We start from the raw sequence: 22,900 nt of genomic DNA, 5'->3' as shown, positions 1-22,900 counted from the left end.
GATTGCCTCTCCCGCGCGACCATTCAGGCAGTCCAGCTCGGCATCGACTATGCCCTCATGGCTGCGGATCAAGCCTCGGATCCAGAGGTGCAAGCTTACCGAACCAGCCCCTCTAGCCTCCAAGTGGCCGACGTCAAATTCCACGCCGCAGGCACCACGCTACTTTGTGACGTCTCCATAGGAGATCCTCGCCCTATCGTGCCAGTTGCCTGGCACCGCAAAGTGTTTGACACCATACACGGGTTGTCACACCCTGGCATGAAGGCGTCGCAAAGGCTGATGTCATCCAAGTTCGTTTGGCGGGGCATGCATATGGATGTCCGCGACTGGGCCAACACCTGCGTGGTCTGCCAAAAGGCCAAGGTGCAGCGTCACGTCAAAGCTCCATTGGCCACCTTCGCTGTTCCGGAGCGACAGTTCGATCGCATGAATGTGGACCTGGTGGGGCCACTTCCACCTTCTCATGAGTTTACACATATCTTTACGATGGTAGACCGCACCACTAGATGGCCAGAGGCAGTTCCCTTGTCGTCCACCACTTCGGCAGACGTAGCCAGGGCATTCATCTCCTCTTGGGTCGCCTGTTTTGGGGTACCGGCGGACATCTCTTCTGATCGTGGACCGCAGTTTTCCTCTTAGCTCTGGAACGCAGTGGCCCAGGGGCTCGGCATCAAGCTACATCGCACCACAGCCTACCATCCACAGGCGAATGGCCTGTGCGAATGATTTCACAGGTCGCTCAAAGCCGCACTGAGGGCCAGCCTCCAAGGCGCGGGATGGGTGGACAGGCTACCATGGGTCCTGTTGGGTCTTCGCACTGCACCCAAGGAAGACCTTCGCTCGTCCTCGGCAGAGCTCGTCTATGGCCAGCCACTACGCGTACCAGGGGATTTCCTTCCGACTCCAACAGAGCCATGGTCCGCATCCAATCAACTCATCAGCCACCAGGAGGCCGCCAGGTGTTTTGCACCAGTACCAATGTCGCATCATGGCTTTCAGAGCTCCCACGTCCCAGCAGAGCTGAAGAACGCCGAATATGTGTTCATCCGTCACGAAGCTCATCGGGATCCGCTCAAGGCCCCTTACACTGGTCCTTTCCGTGTGCTAGAGCCGGGAGACAAAACTTTCTCGGTGAATATCGGCGGTAAACCGGACCACATTTCGGTTGACCGGTTGAAGCCGGTACACTTGGACCTTGACCACCCGGTCGAGACCGCACAGCCGCCAAAACGTGGCCGACCGCCCACAGTCGCCGTGCCGGATCAAGCGCAACCACCCGCCAGCCCGCCCGCCATCCAGCAGCTTCCACTGCAAATGTACAGAAGTCACTCTGACAGGCTTGTCAGGCCTCCTCGCCATTTCACTTTTTCTGTTAAAGACAATTCTGGGGGTCGCATGTGGCGGAACCACTAAGGGACTCCAATTAACTGTATATAATTCCCTTTAACAATATGTTAGCTACAGCCTGAGTCTGTATCTTTGTATATACTGTTTGCATGTACAGAGCGCGGTCCCTTTAAGAGCGCGGGCAAACGCGATGACATCACGCCGTTCATCACATGATCCCCACCGGCGGGAAAAACGTGATGACGTCATGACGCCAGCCACGGGACCGCCCAAGCAGTCCTCGTGGAGCCTCCGAACTGACTAGACCTGTATGCGTAGTTCTCTTGCATTTTGTTTTTTAAACTCAGTTAGTTTCACATTAAACATCATTTGTTTGATCGCCTGAGTCGACCTCAGTCTCTTGATAGGAACTAGACATTCCTACACTGTAAGAATTTTGTATGTTTCAATGAGATCACCTCTCATTCTTCTAAACTCTAGAGAATATAGGCCTAGTCTACTCAATCTTTCCTCATAGGACAATACCCCCATCCCAGGAATCAGTCTAGTGAACCTTTGTTACACCTCCTCTATAGCAAGTATATCCTTCCTTAGGTAAGGAGACCAAACCTGTACACAATACTCCAGGTGTGGTCTCACCAGGGCCTATATAATTGCAGTAAGACATCTTTATTCTTATGATCAAATCCTCTTGAAATAAAGGCCAACATACCATTTGCTTTCCGACGTGCTTGCTGTACCTGCATGTTAACTTTCAGTGATTCGTGTAATGGACATCCAGGTCCCTCTGAATACCAACATTTCCACATCTCTCACCATTTCAAAAATACTCTGCTTTTTTATTTTTCCTACCAAAGTGAATAACTTCATATTTCTCCACATTATATTCCATTTGCCATGTTCTTGCCCACTCACTTAGCCTGTCTATATCGCCTTGAAGCCTCTTTGATTCTTTGTGGTCGGGGAAGGAGACTCCCAAGCTGGGTATTGTCTCAGCCTTGGCCTGGGATCCACCAGGAGGTGAGTACAGTAGATGAAAGGAGGAATACTGGCTTCCCCACAAGAGGAAGTGTGGACCAGGTCCAGGCCTGGTTCTTTGCCTAGACCCCAGAAAAAACTTTGAAGATTCTGTCAACAGATTGTCCCCCTTACAAACAGGCCACTGGATCTTTCAAACTTTGTCCTTGCACCAGGGCTGTCATAGTTGCCTTAATGTTTGGCCTGTATTGGGTGAGGAGAGTCAGTGATGGAGGTTTGTGGAAGTCAAATCCAGGCACTTCAGCCACGATTGAGAGCCTAAATAACACCACAATATACAAAGTCCCAAAACCATATCAAAAAATCACTTAAGACTTCAAGTAAACTACAGGGTCTCTATTTATGGGAAAGCAGCCAATGCTTCTGTTCAAAAATTAATTAACTCAACGTTGCTTTAGGGACTGGAATAGGCTGTTTGAAATGTTAATATATACAGTTAGCAGATAGTCAAATAGTCAATTCTAGTCTCTCTGAATGTTGATTTCACGTCAACCACCTAGACAATGTTACAGTTTCAATTACTATTAGCTGTCAAAAACAAACATCTGACAGGACTGGACAGACTAGATGCAGGAAGGATGTTCCCGATGGTCGGGGAGGCCAGAACCAGGGGTCACAGTCTAAGGATAAGGGGTAGGCCATTTAGGACAGAAATGAGGAGGAATTTCTTCACCCAGAGAGTGGTGAACCTGTGGAATTCTCTACCACAGAAGGCAGTAGAAGCCAATTCATTAAATATATTCAAGAAGGAGTTGGATATATTTCTTAAGGCTAAAGGGATCCAGGGGTATGGGGAGAAAGCAGGGGCCGGGTACTGAAATTGGATGATCAGCCATGATCGCATTGAATGGCGGAGCAGGCTCGAGGGGCCGAATGGCCTACTACTGCTCCTATCTTCTATGTAACATACTACAGTATTAGGTGAGCAGAATATTTCAGTTCACACCATATTTACTTAAGCATTAAAATGGTTACCACTGTAATGGTCTGTCTATGCATAAGGTTCATCAAAAAGGCCTACATTTACATCAAAGAAACGACCTGAATATAATTCGTAGGCAGTCTCATGGTCCCTAGTTCCTGCCTTGGCTGTGCCACTAAAGTGAGGGAGCTGGGATGGGCTCCGTTAGTGTCATTTCCCACGTAACTTCCATTCGAAACTATTATTCAGAAACTGCTGGAAAAGATGTTTGAAAAGGACGACAAGGAATTTAGGGGGTGAAATTCGCCTCCTTCGCACCTGCAGTTAGCGCAAAGGGGTTATTGCCTGGTGGGGGGCAATAATAGCGCCTCCCGAGAAATTCGGTGGGGTGCTGCTGAGGCGCTAGCCAATAGCGGCGCACGCTGCCGGTAGCGCCGTGGGCCACTGCGCTGCCACCGATGATGTCATCGCCGAGCGACGTGACCCCTTACCGCCCCACCGCGGCCCCTTACCGCCCCACAGCAGAAATTTGGCTGCGCCCAGCAAGGCTGCCACGGGCGATGTCAGTGACAGCCTCGCAGGTCGCGAACATCGTTGACGGAACAGTAATTAAATGGGTGGTCCTCTGCGCCCCGCGCTGCCACTTTTTCTTTTGGCCGACATCCAGGTCGGCCTCTCTTGGCGCCAGCCCGCCCGCCGTCCAGCAGCTTCCACTGCAAATGTACAGAAGTCACTCTGACAGGCTTGTCAGGCCTCCTCGCCATTTCACTTTTTCTGTTAAAGACAATTCTGGGGGTCGCATGTGGCGGAACCACTAAGGGACTCCAATTAACTGTATATAATTCCCTTTAACAATATGTTAGCTACAGCCTGAGTCTGTATCTTTGTATATACTGTTTGCATGTACAGAGCGCGGTCCCTTTAAGAGCGCGGGCAAACGCGATGACGTCACGCCGTTCATCACATGATCCCCCACCGGCGGGAAAAACGTGATGACGTCATGACGCCAGCCACGCGATCGCCCAAGCAGTCCTCGTGGAGCCTCCGAACTGACTAGACCTGTATGCGTAGTTCTCTTGCATTTTGTTTGTTAAACTCAGTTAGTTTCACATTAAACATCGTTTGTTTGATCGCCTGAGTCGACCTCAGTCTCTTGATAGGAACTAGACATTCCTACATTGGTGACCCCGACTTTTGCGAACGGTTTTCGCAGAAGGAACAAAGCATGGAAACAAACGCCGTTGCATTGAAGCTACCGCAATTCTGGGAGCAACAAGCGACCTCGTGGTTCATCCAGGTCGAAGCCCAGTTTGCACTATGGAACATCGTTGCGGATCAGACCCGTTACTTTTACATGGTCTCCGCACTCGACAGCTCCACCGCCTCGCGGATCGTCAGCCTGCTTGAGAACCCCCCAGACGACCGCAAGTGTGAAACAATCAAGGCGCGATTGTTACAGGTCTTCGAGCTCATGGAGTCGGAGCGCGCCCGCCGACTGCTCGCTATGCCCGGCCTCGGGGACTCCAAGCCGTCTGAGCTCATGAGCCAAATGCTCACGCTCCTTGGCTCCGAACCGGAATGCTTCCTCTTTAGGGAGCTCTTCCTCAGTCAGTTACCGGAGCAAGTACAAGCTGCCCTGGCCAGGTCCGAAGTCACAGACTGCGCAGCGCTTGCTGCTGAAGCGGACAAGATTTTCGCGGTGACACAGCAGTACTGCACTGCCACGAGGTGCCCATCCCCCACAGACGCCGTCCCAGCTCCTCAACCTTCGGGGCTGTGCTTCTACCACGCACGGTTTGGCGCAAAAGCCAGATGTTGCCGTCCTCCCTGCAGCTTCTCTCCCCAAAAAAAACAACTGCAACCCCGCCAAAAGAAGAACGGGTCTGACGGGTGCCCCGCAGCTGCGATGGCAATTGGGAATGCTGGCAAGCTGTTCTTCATCACCGATTCCATCTCTGGTCGGCGATTCCTATGCGACACCGGCGCACAGTGCAGCATTCTACCCGCGTCCGCTATTGATGTACAAGCTGGGAGGCACGGCCTCTCACTCGAAGCGGCTAATGGCGGAGCTATCCGGACCTTCGGCAAACGGTGGGTCCAGGTGTGCTTCGGCGGCCAGCGATTTGTTTGGGAATTTGTTACGGCCAGGGTTTCACAAGCCATTCTCGGCGTGGATTTCCTGTGCGCCAACGGCCTCCTGGTCGATCTGCGGAACCAGCGGCTGATCAACGCGGCCATGTTTCACTCTATTCCTTGCCACCTTTGCAACACCATGTTGCGCACCGCCTCCTGCGCTTTCCCAACTCCGGATGAGTTCGCTCGCCTGCTCGGTGAATTTCCAGACCTGACCAGACCTACGTTCTCCTCTACGGCCACGAAGCATGGTGTGGAACACCACATCACCACCACCGGCGCCCCGGTCCACGCGCGGGCCTGGCGCCTCGAACCCGGCAAGCTGGCGGTCGCGAAGGTGGAGTTCGCTACGATGGAACGCCTGGGGATTATTCGCTGGTCCAATAGTCCCTGGTCTTCGCCTCTCCACATAGTACCGAAGCCTGGCGGCAGATGGCGGCCATGCGGCGACTATCGGTGACTTAACAACGCTACCACTCCTGATCGATACCCGATCCCCCACATTCAGGATTTCTCTGCCCATTTGGCTGGGAACACTGTGTTTTCCAAGGTGGATCTGGTCCGAGGCTACCACCAGGTCCCGGTACACCCGCAGGATGTGCAGAAGATCGCTGTCATCACCCCATTCGGCCTTTTTGAATTTTTGAGGATGCCTTTTGGGTTGAAGAATGCCACCCAGGCCTTCCAGCGCCTCATGGACTCCGTGCTGCGGGACCTCAAGTTCCTTTTCGTCTACTTGGACGACATCCTCGTGGCCAGTCGGAATAAGGAGGAACACATCGCGCACCTACGCACCCTCTTTCGACGCCTCAGCCAACACGGCCTGATTCTCAACCCGGCCAAGTGTCAGTTTGGTCTGCCCCACATTGATTTCCTGGGACATCGCATTACATCGGAGGGAACGGTGCCTTTGCAAGCGAAGGTAGAGGCGGTGACATCCTTTCCGCGCCCGCAGACCATCAAGGCCATACAGGAGTTCCTCGGGATGGTGAATTTTTACCACCGTTTCGTGCCTAAGGCAGCTCTGCTCATGCAGCCCCTGTACGAGGCCCTCAAGGGCAAGTCTGGCAAGGATCCAGTAAGCTGGACGGTCGACATGGACCGGGCGTTCATTGACACAAAAAGCGCCCTAGCCAACGCGACCATGCTGGCGCACCCGCTGCCAGGTGCCACCATCGCCCTCACCACCGACGCGTCAGACTACACCATCGGCGCAGTGCAGGAACAGTGGGTAAATGGAACGTGGCAACCGCTGGTGTTCTTCAGCCGTCAACTACGGTGAAACGAGCAGAAGTACAGTACCTTCGACCGGGAGTTGCTGGCTCTTTTTCTGGCCATCCGCCATTTCCGGTTCTTGCTGGAAGGACGTCCTTTCACTGCTTTTGTGGACCATAAGCCACTAACGTTCACTATGGCCAAGACCGCCGAACTGTGGTCAGCCCGACAACAACGTCAGCTAATGTTTATCTCCAAATTCACTACTGATATTCAGCACGTGGCCGGTAAAGACAAACTGGTGGCAGATTGCCTCTCCCGCACGACCATTCAGGCAGTCCAGCTCAGCATCGACTATGCCCTCATGGCTGTGAATCAAGCCTCGGATCCAGAGATGCAACCTTACCGAACCAGCCCCTCTAGCCTCCAAGTGGCCGACGTCAAATTCCATGCCGCAGGCACCACGCTACTTTGTGACGTCTCCATAGGAGATCCTCGCCCTATTGTGCCAGTTGCCTGGCACCGCAAAGTGTTTGACACCATACACGGGTTGTCACACCCTGGCATGAAGGCCTCGCAAAGGCTGATGTCATCCAAGTTTGTTTGGCGGGGCATGCATATGGATGTCCGCGACTGGGCCAACACCTGCGTGGTCTGCCAAAAGGCCAAGGTGCAGCGTCACGTCAAAGCTCCATTGGCCACCTTCGCTGTTCCGGAGCGACAGTTCGATCGCATGAATGTGGACCTGGTGGGGCCACTTCCACCTTCTCATGAGTTTACACATATCTTTACGATGGTAGACCGCACCACTAGATGGCCAGAGGCAGTTCCCTTGTCGTCCACCACTTCGGCAGACGTAGCCAGGGCATTCATCTCCTCTTGGGTCGCCCGTTTTGGGGTACCGGCGGACATCTCTTCTGATCGTGGACCGCAGTTTTCCTCTTAGCTCTGGAACGCAGTGGCCCAGGGGCTCGGCATCAAGCTACATCGCACCACAGCCTACCATCCACAGGCGAATGGCCTGTGCGAATGATTTCACAGGTCGCTCAAAGCCGCACTGAGGGCCAGCCTCCAAGGCGCGGGATGGGTGGACAGGCTACCATGGGTCCTGTTGGGTCTTCGCACTGCACCCAAGGAAGACCTTCGCTCGTCCTCGGCAGAGCTCGTCTATGGCCAGCCACTACGCGTACCAGGGGATTTCCTTCCGACTCCAACAGAGCCATGGTCCGCATCCAATCAACTCATCAGCCACCAGGAGGCCGCCAGGTGTTTTGCACCAGTACCAATGTCGCATCATGGCTTTCAGAGCTCCCACGTCCCAGCAGAGCTGAAGAACGCCGAATATGTGTTCATCCGTCACGAAGCTCATCGGGATCCGCTCAAGGCCCCTTACACTGGTCCTTTCCGTGTGCTAGAGCCGGGAGACAAAACTTTCTCGGTGAATATCGGCGGTAAACCGGACCACATTTCGGTTGACCGGTTGAAGCCGGTACACTTGGACCTTGACCACCCGGTCGAGACCGCACAGCCGCCAAAACGTGGCCGACCGCCCACAGTCGCCGTGCCGGATCAAGCGCAACCACCCGCCAGCCCGCCCGCCATCCAGCAGCTTCCACTGCAAATGTACAGAAGTCACTCTGACAGGCTTGTCAGGCCTCCTCGCCATTTCACTTTTTCTGTTAAAGACAATTCTGGGGGTCGCATGTGGCGGAACCACTAAGGGACTCCAATTAACTGTATATAATTCCCTTTAACAATATGTTAGCTACAGCCTGAGTCTGTATCTTTGTATATACTGTTTGCATGTACAGAGCGCGGTCCCTTTAAGAGCGCGGGCAAACGCGATGACATCACGCCGTTCATCACATGATCCCCACCGGCGGGAAAAACGTGATGACGTCATGACGCCAGCCACGGGACCGCCCAAGCAGTCCTCGTGGAGCCTCCGAACTGACTAGACCTGTATGCGTAGTTCTCTTGCATTTTGTTTTTTAAACTCAGTTAGTTTCACATTAAACATCATTTGTTTGATCGCCTGAGTCGACCTCAGTCTCTTGATAGGAACTAGACATTCCTACACTGTAAGAATTTTGTATGTTTCAATGAGATCACCTCTCATTCTTCTAAACTCTAGAGAATATAGGCCTAGTCTACTCAATCTTTCCTCATAGGACAATACCCCCATCCCAGGAATCAGTCTAGTGAACCTTTGTTACACCTCCTCTATAGCAAGTATATCCTTCCTTAGGTAAGGAGACCAAACCTGTACACAATACTCCAGGTGTGGTCTCACCAGGGCCTATATAATTGCAGTAAGACATCTTTATTCTTATGATCAAATCCTCTTGAAATAAAGGCCAACATACCATTTGCTTTCCGACGTGCTTGCTGTACCTGCATGTTAACTTCAGTGATTCGTGTAATGGACATCCAGGTCCCTCTGAATACCAACATTTCCACATCTCTCACCATTTCAAAAATACTCTGCTTTTTTATTTTTCCTACCAAAGTGAATAACTTCATATTTCTCCACATTATATTCCATTTGCCATGTTCTTGCCCACTCACTTAGCCTGTCTATATCGCCTTGAAGCCTCTTTGATTCTTTGTGGTCGGGGAAGGAGACTCCCAAGCTGGGTATTGTCTCAGCCTTGGCCTGGGATCCACCAGGAGGTGAGTACAGTAGATGAAAGGAGGAATACTGGCTTCCCCACAAGAGGAAGTGTGGACCAGGTCCAGGCCTGGTTCTTTGCCTAGACCCCAGAAAAAACTTTGAAGATTCTGTCAACAGATTGTCCCCCTTACAAACAGGCCACTGGATCTTTCAAACTTTGTCCTTGCACCAGGGCTGTCATAGTTGCCTTAATGTTTGGCCTGTATTGGGTGAGGAGAGTCAGTGATGGAGGTTTGTGGAAGTCAAATCCAGGCACTTCAGCCACGATTGAGAGCCTAAATAACACCACAATATACAAAGTCCCAAAACCATATCAAAAAATCACTTAAGACTTCAAGTAAACTACAGGGTCTCTATTTATGGGAAAGCAGCCAATGCTTCTGTTCAAAAATTAATTAACTCAATGTTGCTTTAGGGACTGGAATAGGCTGTTTGAAATGTTAATATATACAGTTAGCAGATAGTCAAATAGTCAATTCTAGTCTCTCTGAATGTTGATTTCACGTCAACCACCTAGACAATGTTACAGTTTCAATTACTATTAGCTGTCAAAAACAAACATCTGACAGGACTGGACAGACTAGATGCAGGAAGGATGTTCCCGATGGTCGGGGAGGCCAGAACCAGGGGTCACAGTCTAAGGATAAGGGGTAGGCCATTTAGGACAGAAATGAGGAGGAATTTCTTCACCCAGAGAGTGGTGAACCTGTGGAATTCTCTACCACAGAAGGCAGTAGAAGCCAATTCATTAAATATATTCAAGAAGGAGTTGGATATATTTCTTAAGGCTAAAGGGATCCAGGGGTATGGGGAGAAAGCAGGGGCCGGGTACTGAAATTGGATGATCAGCCATGATCGCATTGAATGGCGGAGCAGGCTCGAGGGGCCGAATGGCCTACTACTGCTCCTATCTTCTATGTAACATACTACAGTATTAGGTGAGCAGAATATTTCAGTTCACACCATATTTACTTAAGCATTAAAATGGTTACCACTGTAATGGTCTGTCTATGCATAAGGTTCATCAAAAAGGCCTACATTTACATCAAAGAAACGACCTGAATATAATTCGTAGGCAGTCTCATGGTCCCTAGTTCCTGCCTTGGCTGTGCCACTAAAGTGAGGGAGCTGGGATGGGCTCCGTTAGTGTCATTTCCCACGTAACTTCCATTCGAAACTATTATTCAGAAACTGCTGGAAAAGATGTTTGAAAAGGACGACAAGGAATTTAGGGGGTGAAATTCGCCTCCTTCGCACCTGCAGTTAGCGCAAAGGGGTTATTGCCTGGTGGGGGGCAATAATAGCGCCTCCCGAGAAATTCGGTGGGGTGCTGCTGAGGCGCTAGCCAATAGCGGCGCACGCTGCCGGTAGCGCCGTGGGCCACTGCGCTGCCACCGATGATGTCATCGCCGAGCGACGTGACCCCTTACCGCCCCACAGCAGAAATTTGGCTGCGCCCAGCAAGGCTGCCGCGGGCGATGTCAGTGACAGCCTCGCAGGTCGCGAACATCGTTGACGGAACAGTAATTAAAGGGGTGGTCCTCTGCGCCCCACGCTGCCACTTTTTCTTTTGGCCGACATCCAGGTCGGCCTCTCTTGGCGGCCCTTGGCGTGGCCCGTGGCCACCATCGCGCCATCCGGCACCATGTTTCGGTGCCGGGCTGCGGCCATGGCACCACGTCGCCCTAGTGGGCTAGTGGAAGCCGTCAAACGGCCTGCAGAACTCACAGCATCCCTCCCCTGAGTAGGAATAAATGGGTCATTTTTGGGTTGGCAAGCTGTAACTAGTGGGGTACTGCAAGGATCAGTGCTTTGCGCCCTAGACACCACCCCAAGAGAAAGTGGAGAGCCCAAGATGGGGCGGTAAGCCCAATTTAGCGGCCGGGGCAGTACTTCCGCACCGGGCGCTAAATGTAAGGCCCCAATTCGGTTTGGCACCAAACGAGGCGTAACCAAATTTCTCCCCCTTAAACTTTTTGTTTTGAAACAGCTTGAGGGTGAAGTTGGAGCTCATTGTGCCTATTTGCCAATGGGCCAATCTCCCATGCCTGAACAGCCTCAGAAACACGTCCGAGGACATATTGGTTGGGGGCTCTAGAGGTGTCCCTGGTGGGCACCTAAAACAGAGAGTTAAGCCCCTTGAATATGCTAATAAGGTGCCTAACGCCTGTTTTACGACAAAACTGAAAACCGGTTTACCCTGAACGTAGCAGGAGTCGAGCCGGCTGTGTTCAGGATTACCTGGTCTACATATGGTCTAACCAGCGGTCCTGAAAATGTAAACCTGAAGAGGACCGCTGGAGGCCGCCACCATAAAAGTAAGTCATAAAAAATACTTTCCTACCTGTGAGGCCAGGAGGAGCAGAAGTACTCAAACAACTGGTGAGCTTGTAGGGGGTGGTGTGTCATGCCCAGCCAGCATCGCCTCTGACTGTCCCTTTGAGTGGTTCGAATCACTCCCACACCCCTGGGTTCTAGACAACGGACTTAGGTACAGGCGGCGATACAGAAAATCGAGTAAACAAGTGGTTTGGTGCAAGAAAACCAAGATTTTATTAAAAGCAGAATAAAATAATCTTATGAAAATTACTGGTATGAAAATTACAGGCATAAACAATTACACTTATATGGGAATGGGGAACACACGGCACATTGAGGGAAAACAACTACATTAAACAATCCCCTTATCCTTATCCCTCCCCCCTATACCTAACTAGATTAAGCTATGAGGGGCCAGGAATTCATGCTCACCGATCCAAAACCTGTTGCTTAAACGGTTATGAGTTTTGAGGTCCGCTCCTGCTATCCTTTGGGGTACCCCGTCGCCACGTGATCTCAGGGCGCGGCACTGAAGTTGTTGATGCGAAGCACCCTCCCTTTTCCTCAGCTGCCGTCGTCGTCTCGTCGCGATGGGTTTTCTTCTTCTTCTCCCTCGGGTGGTCGTCGGAGGTAATGTTACTGTCGGGGTCGATTGGCGGTCTTTATCGTCTAAAAGATTTTACTACCCATGCTTCGAATGCTAGTTTATTCATCACGGGCGCTGCCACCCACTCTTCGAACGCCTGCTTATTCGCACTGTTCATGCATGCAACGCCAACTTATTCACCAAATGCCAGCTTATAACTAGGCGTTTGGTTTTTCTCAGTGCGTCTTACGCTGCCCTTCTCTGCTTTTATCAGTTTACCTTCTTCTTCGTCTCATCTCGTTTCGTCTGCCCATTTGTGGCCTGTGTGTCCTGTGTGGTTTTGAACTTGGGTCTCGTTCTCCTCCCGCATTTGGCCCCGGTGTAATGGGTGTCCTTGGTTGTTGAGCGGCGCAGGGAGCGAGAAGAGAGCCCGCCATGAGGCCAGGGCGCGAGTACGAGCGGCAGCAGGCCAAGGCCACAAGCAAGAGATCAGAGAGCTAAGCGAAGAGTGCGATTACCACTGATGGGCCTACAATTATACCCGTTCTTCAACTCCTTATCTGCACGCCAAATCAGGTCAGTCCATTGTCTTACTTTTGGCGGGCTTGTTTGAATGATTACAACCATTTACTTTAACGACTTTTGGAGTGGTTGTCTCCGGGTCTAATGACCCCGATGTCCTAGTTGTTTGTCATGGATAAGACTTAATTGTCCCCATCCTGACTTGATGGCTACTATGAGCTGTTACCGATTAAATATGCAGAAACCTAATGGCCTCGATTCTAGGCGCATTCTAGCTTGATTTGTTTCAAGTCAAATGAATGCGTATTCTGTGTTTACTTTGTCTGGCTGGCTCCAGAGAGTCCCTTTTCACAGATTCCTGCATTTAAGTTTCGTCTCCGGGCCTGCTTGTCTGCAGAACTTTGCTTTAAAAATCATGTCGGTTTTGTCACGAGGCTGCAGAAGCCATTTTGGTTACCCTGGTTTTAATAACTTGTACAAACAGGGCCCCTTGATCCATAATTTGGGGAGTGCAGGAATTTTGAGAACCCTGCACTTACACTCCCTCCTGTTGATAATAAACTTGCTTTAAATATCATCCTGATGAGGTGAGCAAAATTTCCGACCCTCCATAGTCAACCTTCCCCTGTAATTACCTATCTAAGATACCCACGAGACATGCATTTCCCATTCTGTAAAAATGTCGTGTACATAAGCATACATAGAATAATATTACAGTCATTTACGCACATCCAAGCATGGAGGGGGTCCGACACCCTTGCACCACTTGGTACACATCATCTTTATTAACAACACGTTTGAGAATCTTTATTAAAAACAATAAAAGAACATTAAAAAAAACACAATCTTTAATCAATGATACAAACAGCAAATTCAAACAGGTGTATCACCCTCCACCTTAACATAATGTTCCTTCCTGGTTTTAATTGCTTGTCAAAACAGGGCCCCTTGATCCATAATTTGGGGAGTGCGAGAATTTTGAGAACCCTGCACTTACAAGCTGCCTCTGTGGACATGACTAGTCAGTACTGTTGAGTCTGTGCGTTCCAGATATACTTATTTTAAATAAGTGGACACAGACAACAGGAAAAACTTAAACAGCTCTTTACTACTTGAAGGTCAGGGCTGAACTGCTTTACAAATTACTACACAGAGCTTATATACCGGTGTGGTCACCACCGGTACTACAATATACAGTAGCAAGAGAAAGTAGTCCATCTTCTTAAGGTAGTTCTCTTAAGGTGGTAAAGGTTACATATACCACAATTCCTCCCTTTTTAGCTTAACAGTGTACACCCCAATTTAAACATAGCATGGATAACATATATACAACTTTCATGCAACTGTTCAAAGATTCAGTCTCTGAGGAGGCCTCCTGATCCGAGTTGGATAACGCCTTTCAGGGGTCTCTGATTCTGGTTGCTGGGGTGACTCCTCTAATTGATCTCTTATGGATTGAACATCCTCATGTACGTTCGCGTTTGAGGTAGATGCTACAGGTTCAATAATTTCTTTCACTGGTGTCTCTGCCGTAGCCATGGGTTCGACCCTTGTTCTCGATTCTACAAGTTGGTCAGCATGACGTCGTATTACGTTTTCACCAATCTCTACCGTGTACATCAGGGGTCCTTGTCTGGCACGAATTGTTCCAGATTGCCATTTCTCATTCTTATAGTCCCGGGCTAACACTGGTTGTCCTATTTCGAAACTCCGAGTGGTCTTGTTATTTACATGCTGGAACTGTTTGTTTTCGACTTCCCTACGCACATTTGGTTTTAACAAATCCAACCTGGACCGCAACCTCCTGTTATAAAACATCATGGCAGGACTTTGATTTGTCACTGCATGTGTGGCGTTTCGATATGCCATTAGGAAATTGTCCACCTTGTGTTGTCGTGGAATATGGTCTTCGCTCATGGCCTTTATCGCCTTTTTGAACGTTTGCACAAATCTCTCGGCCAACCCATTTGTAGCCGGATGATATGGGGCAGATGTATAGTGTTTCACCCCATTCTTCTTCATGAATTTCTGGAATTCTTCTGACACGAACTGCGGTCCGTTGTCTGAACATATCTGTTCTGGCAATCCATTTCTTGCAAATATGGTTCTAAGAACTGCGATTGTCTTTTCCGAGGCAGTGGTCGCCATCTTAATCACTTCTGGCCATTTAGAATGTGCGTCTACCGCTATCAAAAACATGGAATCCATGAATGGACCTGCAAAGTCGATATGTACACACTGCCATGGGGTTGACGGCCATTCCCATGGATGCAGCGGTGCAATTGGAGGTGCATTTTGAACTTTTTGGCACCCTGAGCAGCTTTTAGTCAGATCCTCTATTTGTTTGTCGATACCTGGCCACCACATATAAGCCCTAGCAAGGCTTTTCATCTTGACTCCCCCCAGATGACCTTCATGCAGTTCCTTTAGAACTCTCTCCCTTAATTTAGGAGGAATAATCACCCTTGTTCCATACATCAATATTCCTTGACAAACGGACAGCTGTTCTCGTCTGGCTGAGAATGCCGGTAACAGTGGTTCGCCATGTGCTGGCCATCCCTTCACTGTCAATTCGTAGACCCGAGACAGTGTCGGGTCGTTCCTGGTCTCTCTCTCAATACTCGCATTGGTGACTGGCAAACATTCGATGATGGTCGAGTGAAATAACTCAACAGGGTCAACTGTCGGTGCCTCTTCCACTGTAGGTAGTGGCAGGCGCGACAGCCCATCAGCATTACCATGTTGCTTTGTACCTTTGAATTCGATCTCATATTGATGTGCCCCTAGGAAAAGGGACCATCTCTGGAGCCTCTGCGCTGTCATCACCGAAACACCCTTCTTAGGGTTAAAAATGGAAACCAACGGCTGGTGGTCTGTCAGCAGCGTAAACTTTTGGCCTTGCAGGTAATGATTAAATATTTTTACCCCCCACACGAGGCTGAGAGCCTCCCTATCTATCTGAGCATAGTTGCGCTCAGCGGAGGTCAATGATCTGGATGCGAACGCGACTGGTCTTTCCAAGCCATTTGGCAACTTATGTGATAGCACTGCCCCAATACCATATGGAGAAGCATCACAAGCTAAACGAATAGGCAGCGTTGGGTTAAAGTGAGCTAACACTTCCTTAGAGGTGATCAATGCCTTGCTTTTGTGAAAAGCCCGCTTACAGTCCTCGCTCCACTTCCATGGCACTCCCTTTTGTAAAAGAGCGTTCAGCGGGTGTAGCACCGTGGATAAATTTGGCAGAAACTTATGGTAATAGTTAATCAACCCTAGGAACGACCTCAACTGGGATACATTTTCCGGAGCGGGAACCTTCACACAGCTTCGATCTTGTCAGGTGACTTGTGAAGCCCCTCCTGGTCAATGACGTGACCACAGTACGAGATTCGCTTCTGAAAGAACTCACATTTCTGGCGATTAACTCGAAGTCCATACTCTTTCAATCTGGTGAGCACCTGTTCCAAATTAGCAAGGTGTTCCTCATCATCATCTCCTGTAATAAGAATGTCATCCAGATAGCATTGTGTGCCAGGAATTCCCTGTAATACCTGCTCCATGGCCCTTTGCCAAATCGCTGGAGCCGATGCCACTCCAAAAACCAGTCTATTATACCGATATAAGCCCTTATGCGTGTTGATCGTGAGATACTGGCGTACGCTTCATCAACTTCCATCTGTAAGTACGCCTGCGCCAGGTCTATCTTGGTGAAGTGTTTCCCGCCAGACAACGAAGCAAAGATATCCTCAATCCGCGGAAGCGGATATTGCACCGTGTGAAGAACCGGATTAACAGTGATCTTGAAATCGCCACGGATGCGAACCTTCCCCGGTTCCCCCGGCTTGTTGCTCAATGAACGCTTCATGACGGGAACAATGGCCGTGGCCCATTCGCTCCAGTCCACCTTTGACAGTACTCCTGAACGTTCTAGCCCTTCCAGCTCAGCTTCCACAGCAGGTCGTATCGCATAAGGTCTGGCTTTGAAAAATTTCGAGTTTGCATGTTCTTCAATCTTGATGTTTGCCGTAATTCCTTTCAGTGTTCCCAGTCCCTGTTGGAACACCTCCTTAGCATCGTCCAATATTCTGGACAGTCGTTTAGGTTTGACATCGTCCTTTTTACCGGAATCTACAGTTAGTGCTTTTAAGGAATGCCAGTCCATATTTATTCTCCTGATCCATTCCCGTCCCAGTAGTGGTGGACCTCCCTCAGGTAACACATACAAGTCCATTCCTTTGCTTTCTTTGCCCTTGTGGACCACCTTTACTTTTATCTTTCCGATGGGGTATACTCTTTGCCCCGTGTATGTTTTCAATACAATCTCCGTATCCCTTAGGGGAATGTGTGAGAATAACCTTTTGTAATCTTGCTTATTCATGACCGTCAATGCCGATCCTGTGTCCAATTCCATCTTCACTTGGACTCCTGCTATCTGGAGTGTAACCCAAATAGTTTGGTGGTCTGCTGTGTTACCCACATTATGTATTCTTAGACAACCCAGTTCCTTACTGCTGGAGTCTGAATCCGTCTTCTGTTCATCTGAACTGTTCTCTGTCACCTTGTGTACTTTTTTGTACTTCATCTGTGGTGACTTTTTGTTGCTGGTCTTCTTTCCTGACCGGCATACTTTCGCTATGTGACCGAGTCTGCCACATTTTCTGCATTCTTGATCTTTGAACCAGCACTGGTTCTGATCGTGCATTGTCCTTCCGCAACGATAGCACTTTACTGCACCCAATGCCATTTGATTGGTGCTGAGTTCCGATGGCCTTAGCTGCATTTCCGCGGTGCCTCGTGCTGCCGCCTCGTGCGATGCTGCAATGGTGACAGCTTTATCTAGCGTAAGGTCCTTTTCCTCTAGCAGTCGCTTCTGAGTTCCTTCTTTTAATAGTCCACACACAAACTTATCTCTCAGAGCATCTGCTAGTCCTGTACCAAACTGACAGTACTTTGATAGCTTGCGCAGTTCAATTAAGAATTCAGCATTGCTTTCCTCTTTCAGCTGCATTCTTCTGTAAAATTTAAATCGTTCTGCTATCAGCAGCGGCGTGGGGTTTAAATGCTCTTGCAGGATAGTAACAATATTCGCGAAAGTCTTATCCGCCGGTTTATCTGGTGTTACAAGGTGCCTTAATAACCCGTACGTCTTCGCACCCATCGAGTTTAATAGGGTTAGTGCTTTCTTTTCAGCCGGTATCTCATTTGCTGTACAATAAACTTCAATACGCTCCACATAAGTGGCCCAATCTTCGACATCGCTATCAAAAGCAGTGATGTTACTGTTTTTAGGCATCCTTGTAAGTTTCTTTAAGTATTTTATTTTATTTTTTTTTTCCAAAATGGCGGCTTCCCGCGCTTGGCGGCTTTTCCCGCGCTTGTCTTCTTCCTGCGCCGACTAAAATGGCGGCTTCCCGCGCTTGGCTTCTTCCCCCGCTGGCTACAATGACGATTACCGCGCTGTTGCCGTTCTCGCCTCCCAACGGTCCTTAATTTCCCCCAACGCTGCTGCTTTTACTCCCCGCTGTCCTCGTGGGTATTAGCGCTTCCTTTCTTGCTGCGCGTCTGTTCCGATTGCAGCCCGGCCCTTTACACCGGCTGTGGTCGAGTTCTCCGCCCTTTTTCCTCCGGTCTCGCCCCCCTTCTCCACTGACAATGCGGCCAACTTTCTGCCCGTGTCGCTAGATCGGCTTACCCACCGCCGTGGAAGAAGGATGATCACTGCCTGTCGCTGATGGTGGACTTCGTGGTCAGCAATTCCAACCCGGGTTCTCGATGCCTCCCGTGCGAATGCGGTGCTCAGCAGGATGATGAGGGCAGATGCCCCTTCTCGACGCCCGTTCTGGGGACGAAGCTGCCTTGGATGCAATTGCCGCTGGGTAAGATCGACTCGTCGCCACTGTTGAGTCTGTGCGTTCCAGATATACTTATTTTAAATAAGTGGACACAGACAACAGGAAAAACTTAAACAGCTCTTTACTACTTGAAGGTCAGGGCTGAACTGCTTTACAAATTACTACACAGAGCTTATATACCGGTGTGGTCACCACCGGTACTACAATATACAGTCGCAAGAGAAAGTAGTCCATCTTCTTAAGGTAGTTCTCTTAAGGTGGTACAGGTTACATACACCACAGGTACCATACTGATGAGGCCCCTCTCCTGGTGATCCCTGGGCTACCATTAGAGGCCGGAGACAGAGAAATCAGCTGGATCCCCAGTTTTCCCCACTCTCCCCTGTCATTTAAATGTGGCAAGGATGACTGGTTGAGATCCCTCCGGTGTGAAAGGAAGGGAAATGTACCACAGTGCTGGCATGGGTGAGGATGTGGTGGTAAGCCTTCCACCTGGATTTTCCTTCATTCTTCACCACTATCCCACTCAATTTTAGGTGGTATAGCAGAGGAAAATCCAGTCTATGATCTGCTTATAGAAATTGCCTTTAGCTGTGATAAGAAAGCAAATTTGTTGGGGGCAAGATCATATTTTGGGGGAAAAATTCAGTTGTTTGCGCCTCCCGTTAGTGCCGTAAGAGGGCGCTAATGGGGCGCAAAGCAACTAGCACCTGGGCGCGGTGATGTTTGCGCCGCTCGCGAAATTAACTAGACATTTTTCGGCGGCGCCAAACACTACTGCCACGATTTCCTGCGCCGGCAGATCGTGACGTCAGTCAAGTGCGCAACGCCCCAGTAGTGCCCTAGACCGGATATTGAGTGGCGCCCCCTGCCTTACCGCCTGCTGCTAGCAACGACAGGTTGAGGGGAGCATTTTGCAGTCAGAAAGGGACTGGGGGAGCGCTATTTAAAGGCAACCACTTCTTGCCTTTTTTTGTTGGTGACATTTTTGCACCACGCAGCCTGAGAGAGAGAGAGAGAGAGAGACTTCTGGAGAGATTCAACACTGTGTGAAGGAGTTTTGGGTACTGAGCAGCACTTTGCAGGTTCATTTTGATTTGCCCTTCCTTGCTTCACCAGCGCTCTGAGGTAGCGCCTCGCTCCTTGGCCTTTGCGCCTTAAGACAGGTGTGAAGCACCTGATTTAGTGCTCCAATCACCTCCTGGGGCGATAAAAGCCAAGTTTGCCGTCGGAGGCGATAATTAGCGCCAGGTGCTAAACTTTGCGCATGGCCGATAATGGCGCCCCAAACGGGGCGATACTGAATTTTTCCCCCTATATCTCTACATTCTTCAGAGCCCCCATGTGATTTGTTATTGACCCTATGTGTACTACTACCACAAACTCACTTCTTGCTCTCTACAATATCTGGCAATGAGCACCGCTCTACTTCCAGGTAAACTATCATCATCCAATAGACTAGCCACCTTTCTGAGCGCCAATTCTCGATGATGACAATTTTTCTTTGCCTTGCGAACTTTTTGTCCTAACTATCTTTTCTGGTTTCTTGTCTACCTCTTCCTCAATGATGTGTTCTCCTGCATTTTTAACCAGTGCTCAATAAGTGTACTTTCTTCTAACTTCCTCAATTTTTAAGTCATAGAGTCATAGAGTCATAGAGTAATACAGCACGGATAGAGGCCCTTCGGCCCATCGTGTCCGCGCCGGCCATCAAGCCCTGTCTAATCTAATCCCATATTCCAGCATTTGGCCCGTAGCCTTGTATGCTATGGCATTTCAAGTGCACATCCAAATGCTTCTTAAATGTTGTGAGGGTTTCTGCCTCCACAACCCTTTCAGGCAGTGAGTTCCAGACTCCAACCACCCTCTGGGTGAAAAAGTTCTTTCTCAAATCCCCTCTAAACCTCCCGCCCTTTACCTTGAATCTATGCCCCCTAGTTATTGACCCCTCTACTAAGGGAAAAAGCTCCTCAGCATCCATCCTATCTATGCCCCTCATAATTTTGTACACCTCAATCATGTCCCCCCTCAGCCTCCTCAGCTCCAAGGAAAACAAACCCAACCTGCCCAGTCTCTCTTCATAGCTGAAGCGCTCCAGCCCTGGTAACATCCTGGTGAACCTCCTCTGCACCCTCTCTAACGCGATCATATCCTTCCTGTAGTGTGGCGACCAGAACTGCACACAATATTCCAGCTGTGGCCTAACCAGTGTTTTATACAGCTCCATCATAACCTCCTTGCTCTTATATTCAATGCCTCGGCTAATGAAGGCAAGTATCCCATATGCCTTTTTTACCACCTTATCCACCTGTTCCGCCGCCTTCAGGGATCTGTGTACTTGCACACCCAGATCCCTCTGACCCTCCGTCTTGCCTAGGGTCATATGGACTTAGTCACTAACAATGTAAATGTGTAAATACCAATCTTCATATTAATAGAAATTCAGTGCTTTGCTAACAAATAATTGATTCCAACTAAACTTAGTTGACAAATATTGTTGCAATAATGCTAGACTATATATAAGTAATGGCCCAGTAATTCCAGGCACAATGTGTGAGTAAGGACGGGGTACTCACGCATGTGCCCGGAGGAATTGCCGGTTTTCAGCATGCACAGTGCATGCGCTGAAAACCGGCATTTCTTGTCCTCTGACCCAAGGGGTTAAGAGGCTGAACGCGTGCGCGGTATCGGGCAGCGCGTGCGACTTGGATTTCCTCTATTTTTAGAGAGTTGCACGTGTGTAAAGGCCTCCGGTATTTACGCATTGAAAAACCACATGTAAGTAATTAGTTTTACAGGTAAGTGGTCTATTAATACAATTGAGAATTTTTTTTCCACAGGTTTGTTATTTTTAAAGAATTTACAGTAAGGTAAGTTTAGTTTTAGCCCCGATTTATTATATAAATTTTTTTTTCAAATTTTAAAATTATTGTTTAAAATAGTTTTTCAGAGTTCTTTATGGTTCATTTAAGTAGTGCAATGTTTTTTTAAATTTTCTTTCAGGTTTAAGTAGTGTTTTGGGGCCAGGAGTTTTCATGAGTTTGACAGCTCTTACTGTCAAACTCATGAATGAACTTTTGCAACCTCCCATTGGTTGCCCTGTGCTCACGTGATCCCAGCCGGCTCATCGCACTAAATACGCCGCTGGGTCACACACGCACAGCGCGGCAGGACCTCAAGCGGGCCAGTGAGAGGAAATGCAATGCGGGCCAGAATTAAAATGTCAGCGCGCTGGGTAAGTGAACATCGGGGGCTTGCACGCGCGGCAAGCTCCCGATCCTAATTTCAGGGCCATTGTCTTTTTCGGATGCAGTCTACAAGCAAGTGACTTTTATTTCACGTTTCTTTATTTTTTATATATTGATTACTGTTGTTTCCTTGTACTAAAATTAATTTGATAACAGTAATGCATGAACATTAACTAGGACTTTTCTTAAAACTACCACAGGTTTTCCTTAAACGATCGTAGGCGATCTTAGAACATAAGAACATAAGAAATAAGAGCAGGAGTAGGCCATACGGCCCCTCGAGCTTGCTCCGCCATTCAATAAAATCATGGCTGACCATCAAACTTAACTCCACTTTCCCGCCCGATCTCCATATCCCTTGATTCCCCTAGAGTCCAAAATTCTATCTGTCTCAGCCTTGAATATACTCAAAGACTCAGCATGCACAGCCCTCTGGGGCAGAGAATTCCGAAGATTCACAACCCTCTGAGTGAAGAAATTCCTCCTCATCACAGTCTTAAATGGCCAACCCCTTATCCTGAGTCTATGCCCCCTAGTTCTAGACACTCCAGCCAAGGGAAACAACCACTCAGCATCTACCCTGTCAATCCCCTTCAGAATCCATTTTTTTTGTCAATGCTTGTGCTTTCAATTTGCTTCTGTTTTCATATATGGCCATCTTTTGATGCCTATTTACTGCAATATAGGTATACACACAAAAAACTTAATTACATGAATGGGAAAAAATATTCCTAGTGTGATCCCTACTCCTTAGTGCCCAGTTGTAAAGCAGACAAAAGGCACCTTTGTGCGAAAAACCAACACTCATTGACCTCTGCATGCTTAACCTACTAGCTTTCTGTTGTGATAGCCTCATGGCCATCATGCCCCAGACATCTCCCACGTATTCTCTTATTGGTTAATTCATTACCATATAGGAGGGAGGGGGTTCACAGCTTCCTTTTCACTTTAGTATCTTTAATTAATGTAGCTCCCAAAGTGAATTAGTTTATTACCTCTCTAATCTAGCATACCATCACTCACTTATTCTGGTTTCTAATGTAA

The sequence above is a fragment of the Somniosus microcephalus genome, chromosome 2 (genome assembly GCF_052327205.1).
Source record: "Somniosus microcephalus isolate GS21.2 chromosome 2, FLI_Smic_1.0, whole genome shotgun sequence".
NCBI lineage: Eukaryota > Metazoa > Chordata > Chondrichthyes > Squaliformes > Somniosidae > Somniosus > Somniosus microcephalus.
The sequence above is the reverse complement of the archived record's forward strand: the minus strand, read 5'-3'. Positions refer to the sequence as shown.